At 38.8% G+C, this 5,934-nt stretch overlaps 1 pseudogene across 1 annotated transcript; it reads left to right on the forward strand.

The window, feature by feature from the left end:
* The first annotated feature begins 265 nt into the window (after positions 1 to 265).
* On the forward strand, positions 266 to 1,143 carry LOC105505462 (annotated as a pseudogene). Its single transcript, XR_001000750.1, has one exon. The product of XR_001000750.1 is annotated as a THAP domain-containing protein 10 pseudogene (transcript).
* Positions 1,144 to 5,934: the final 4,791 nt, after the last annotated feature.

Consider the following 5,934-nt stretch of genomic DNA (forward strand, 5'->3'; position numbering starts at 1 on the left):
GGCCAGAAACAGAGCGATATTTCCCGGGAATCATGATAGGAGACAGTCCAGGATCTCTGTTAGATCTGCCTTCGAGGTGACGCTACAGCAGAGATTCAGAGAGACCCGAAAGAGGTCATCTCCCAGGCAACCGGCTCAGGGTTACCATGGAAACGGCCATTTCCGGTCTGGACCTCTCCCGAATCCATAGGGCCACACAGTTGTTGTAGCTTCTGGTTGTATTCGTGAGCGCCCAGTGCGTCACCACTTCCTCGTTCTATTTTCCCGGCCTCATAAAAACAGAGCGGGAGTATTGGGAGGAGGATAAGCTTGGGAAGAGCCTGGCCACATTGGTGGCTATGACAACCAGCACTTCCGGTCCGTTCCTCTTTACGGCCCACCTCAGCGCTGCCCGCGCGAAATTTGTATCCCTCTGCTTGTGTCCACCTGGTCCTGGAGAGCAGTGCAGGGAGGAGGAGGAGGAAGATATCGAAGAGCCCTCCCATTGGGGGCCCCAGATCGCCACTTCCGGTGGCCAGAGGTAGGGAAGGAAAGGATCCCGACCCAGAGGGGACAGGTGAGGAGGAAAGGACGTGCCTCGCCGAGGCAGCTGCGAGGAGTGTGCCCAAGGGCAAAGGTCCAGGGAGCCCGGCTCCCGCGCACCGAAGACGGCAGCCATGCCGGCCCGTTGTGTGGCCGCCCACTGCGGCAACACCACCAAGTCTGGGAAGTCGCTGTTCCGCTTCCCCAAAGACCGGGCCGTTCGGCTGCTCTGGGACCGCTTCGTGCGGGGCTGCCGCGCCGACTGGTACGGAGGCAATGACCGCTCGGTCATCTGCTCTGACCACTTTGCCCCAGCCTGTTTTGACGTCTCTTCGGTTATCCAGAAGAACCTGCGCTTCTCCCAGCGCCTGAGGCTAGTGGCAGGCGCCGTGCCCACCCTGCACCGAGTGCCCGCCCCAGCACCTAAGGGGGAAGTGGAGAGAGACCAAGCAGGGCGCCCGGACACGGGAGGAGAGCTCCAGGCAGCCAGGCATTCTGAGACTGTCCCAGATCTAGTCTCCTGTACACGTCCACGAGCTGGGAAGCAGGCTGCGACTTCACAGGTAAAGAGAGACCACCGAGGGTTGTGGAAGGACCCCTGGACTCTGACTGGGCTCCTCCACTTAGTGTCACCTTGGGAAAAGCACCTCATCTCGAAAGTTCCCGTTTTCTAATCTGCACATTTAGGAGTGTACTTTAGAGGTGATCTCCGAGGTCCCATTTAGCACTAACACTCTGGAATTAAGTAACCCAGTTAATTCCTTCTAACTGCTCCTCCCCAAAACACACACACACACACACACACACACACACACACAATCTTGTCCTGCAGAGTATTGAGTTGCTTTCACTCCCCGCTCCAGGATTTTTAAATAGAAAGGATTTAATTTGAGCAAATCTCCAGGATTGGGGTGCTTCAAACTGTGTTTGCACAACATTACATAAGCTTGAGGAAAGTCCCTTATTTGTGTCACAGATGATGGGGCGAAGGAGATGTGGAGCTACAGATGAAGATGGAGCTTACTAATAAATCCCTTCCCACCCCTAAACTTCCTTTTGACTGGTACTTGCTCTAGCTGCCTTTAAATTCAGTATCCCTGGTGAGCTGAATTTCCCCATCTTACTCTCTTCTGCCTACTTTTCTGTTCCTTCTAAACATTGTTTGCACTTATTTTGCATCTGGTTACTACTACCTTCTCCCCACTTACCATTTTAAAGAAAACTTTCCAGCCTTCCTTGTGATAAACTTCAGCCTTACCACCATGACATAGATTAAATTATAGCAAGAGGTTAGTAATTTCCTTAGGAGTTTGTAATCCTTACTTAGGTCCAGTTGCCAGACCAACACTCTTTCTGCAGTACTAACCTGCTTCCTACATTGGGGTGGGTGTTTAAGACCCTTTAATGGCATCCTGCAATTATTAAGATAAAGAACAAAATTATTAACCCAATTTACATGGCCCTGCATGCTTTTTCCCCCTGCATACCACACTAGCCCTATCCAAGGCCACTGTCCCTGTTGCTCACCGTGTACCATCATGCTGACCTTTCAGTTCTTGGACATACTATATTACTTCCTACCAACAAGACTTTGCTCAGTTGTTCCATGTATTATAATATCCTGGAACTATGCCCCTCCCACTCCCATCATTACCGATTAAGTCTTTTTCCCTTAAAAATCAGCTAAACATCTTTCCCCTTGATCACTTAGTTATGTACTCTCATTCTTCATGTACTCCGTGTGATTCAATAGTATAGATACTTCAGTAGCATTTACCATAATTGCCATAAAATAATTGTGTAGTTTACTTAATTTTTGTTTCTCACATTAGAATGTAAGCTCCATGAGAGCTAGGCTCATGTCTGATTTCTTTGCCATTGTATTGCAGTGCCTAAAACAATATTTTACAAATTTAAGTAGTTCAATAAAAATTTATGGAATGATTACATGATTATAAAAACAATTTTTTTGCATTAGAATTGAATTTTCAATTATCTGCCAGTTTCCCTCCTCACCAAGCTGTATATCTGTCAGGATAGCTGTCCTTTCCTTGAACCATCTGCCTACCATCACCACCTATGCAAACTTTGCCCAAACATGTATATCCATGTACATATATATGTGTGTAGCAAGAGAGATAAATACTAAACATGTGCCACACACATCCCCCTACACCATTTTTCTTCTTCATAATTATACAACCTAACCAAAAACTGGGGGAAGAAAAGTCAAGCTAGTCAAACAACCAAAGTCTTTATAACCCATAAAAACTAACCATTGGGAAACAGATCCAGCATACATAATAAATCTGGTTTCCATTTAGTAAGTGTAACCAGCCGACATTTATAACAATCCATAGTACATTAATCTACTTGCTGAATTACGAGAAAAATATGTGTGAGTTCTAAAATAGTCACTTTAAAAGTATATAAGGTTAAAAAAAAAAGATTTTGAGTTAATAGCAATAAATGTTCAGCCTGGTCTGGATAGAGAACCCTAATCACATTGCTAAAAAATTGGCTTGTCTATCTGACTTCTTCCCCCACCCAATGTTTTTCTTCCTAATCCCAGGACTAGCTGTCTACAAATCATATTTCCAGTCATTCTACAACATTTATTGAAGAGCTATTGTAGTCACTGTTCTGGGTGCTTGGTGCTATATATAGATAAGTACAAATGTGAATGTTAAATATCCTTAGGGGGCTTCAGAAAAGATAAGACACCACTTCCAAGGAAAGAAAGGGGCTTGATTATTGTTTTCCCTTAACTATTAATTGTGCATTCTTTTTTTAAAAACGCAACTGAATTTTTTAAATTGTTTACTTGAACTATAGCAAATACACAGAAAAGTGAACAAATCTTAAGTGGACAAGTCATTAAATTATCATAAACTGAACATGTATAACCACAACCCAGGTCAGAGAAACAGAACATTGCTAGCACCCCAGGAGTCACTATATCACCCCATATCCAGCCCCTCCCCTCTCCTCAAAGGTAACCAAGTTTGCTTTTTTTTTTTTGGATTTCATATAAATCAAATCATACTGTAGCCATTTTCTGTGTCTGGCTTCTTTTGTTCAACATGATATATTTGAGATTCATCCATATTGTTGCATATAACAGTAGTTCATTTTCATTGTTATGTAGTATTCCATTGTATGAATATACCAAAATTTGTCTGTCTATTGTTGAACATTTGGGTTGTTACCCATTGGGGATATCATAAGTAATACTACTATAACTGTCTTGTACATGTCTTTTGGTCCACATGTGCACACATTATGACCTAGAATTGCTGGGTCATAGTATTAAACTTCAGTAGATAATACCAAATCGTTTTCTAAAATACTTGTACAAATTTACACTTCTACCAGAAGTATGATAGTTTCCATTGTTCCACATTCTTGCCCATACGTGGGATTTCTAGTCTTTCACATCTGAGTCCATTTGCAGAGTGGGTAGTAGTGTTTTTGTTTTTCATCCCCTGATTACTGATGAAATTACTAAGGAAATACCTTTTCAAATATTAATTGGATATGTGGGTAGCCTTCAGTGACATGCCCTTTTAAATCTAGCCCGTGTTTCTGTTGGATCGTCTGGCTTTTCTTGTTGATTTAGAATTTTTAATAGATTCTACCTCGAAGTCCTTTTTCAGTTAAATGTTTTTATCATCACCCACTGTGGGTTGCCTCTTGGTTCTTAATAATATCTTTTGATGTACTGACGTTCTTAATTCTGATGTAGTCCAAATTACCAATAATTTTCTTTATGCTTAATACTTAAAACATTCTACTATGCTGCTCATAATAAACTTTGTTGTTTTTACTTTTTATATTTAGATCTAATTCAGAATTGATTTTTGTGTTTGGTGTGAGATAGGATTTAAGTTTCATTTTTCCCAACATTGATACCCATTTGACTCAGCATCTTTTATTAAAACTACTAGCATTTCTTCTTGGCCTTGCAATGTCAACTTTGTCATAAATCAAGTGCCCTTTATATGCATAGGTCTGTTTCCACATACTTTATTCTCTTTCACTTATCTGTTTGCCTGTCTTAGCAAAAATATCACAGTGTCTTATGTAGCTTTATTAAGAATTAATATCCAGTTGATTAATACCTCTTGTTCATGTTTGTGGATATTTTGACTATGTTGGGCTCTTTAGATTTCTAGATACATTTCAGAATTGGTTTGTCAATTTTCACAAATTACGTACTAGGATTTTGATTATGACTCCATGGAATTCATAAATGAATGTGGGAATAAATGGCATATTGACAATATTGATTCTTCTAATCCATGAACATATATCTCCATTTATTTGGGTTTTTAAATTTCTCTTAAAAGTTACTCATGGTATTTGATGTAGAGGTCTTATATATCTTTCATTAGATTTATTCACAGCTATTTGATTTTGCTACTATAAGTGGTATTTTAAATTTTATAATCTATAAGTGTATATTGATAAATTAATTTTTGTTGAACTTGTATCCAAAAATCTTGTTAAACTCACTTATTAATTTCAATAGTTTATAAATTCTCTTGAATTTTATACATGTACAAAAATATCATCTGAAAAAAGTGTTTGATGTTCGTGTTTTTATTTCATATTCTTCCTGTTGCACTGGCTTGAACCTCCAGTACAGTGTGGGGAACAGAAGAGGTGAGGGGAATCCTTTTCTCATTCCTAATTTCAGAGGGAAAACCTTTAATATTTCCCCATTTGATATGATTTTTACTATACTTTTTTATAACTCTCTTTGTAATAAAAAGAAATGTTCCCCTTTATTCCTAATTTAAATTATAAATAATGGTGAATTTTATCAAATGGTTGTTTGGAATCTATTAAGGATAACATTTTTATTATGTTAATATAGTAAATTATAGTAAATTATATTCCTTGATTTTAAAATATAGAATCAAACTTGCATGGCTAAAATAAACTCAATTTGGTCAAAGTGCTTTATTCCTTTCCCATATTGCTTAATAAAATATTGGCTAAAATAAAATATTTAGGATTTTTGTATCTGTGTGCATGAGTGAAACTGGTCTACAGTTTTTTTCTTTCTTGGAATGCCTTTCTCAGGTTTGGTATGAAGATTATGCCAACAGATTTGGAATTGTTCTCTCTTTTTTCATTCTCTGAAGTGTTTATATAAAATGCCATTATATATGCATTAATAAATTAGGTAGAACTCATTGATAAGACAGGAGAAAACTCCTTTGGAAAGGTTTTTTATGATGGATTCAATTCCTTTGTTATAATGTTATTCAGAGTTCTATTGTTTATCCATATAGATAAATAGTATTTTGTTTATCCATTTTGATAAATTGTGTTTTTTAATTTGTCTGTTCCATCTAAATTTTTAAATGTATTGAACAAAACCTTCATGATAATCTTGTATTTGAA

The sequence above is a fragment of the Colobus angolensis genome, unplaced genomic scaffold (assembly GCF_000951035.1).
Source record: "Colobus angolensis palliatus isolate OR3802 unplaced genomic scaffold, Cang.pa_1.0 Scaffold12540, whole genome shotgun sequence".
Classification (NCBI taxonomy): Eukaryota; Metazoa; Chordata; class Mammalia; order Primates; family Cercopithecidae; genus Colobus; species Colobus angolensis.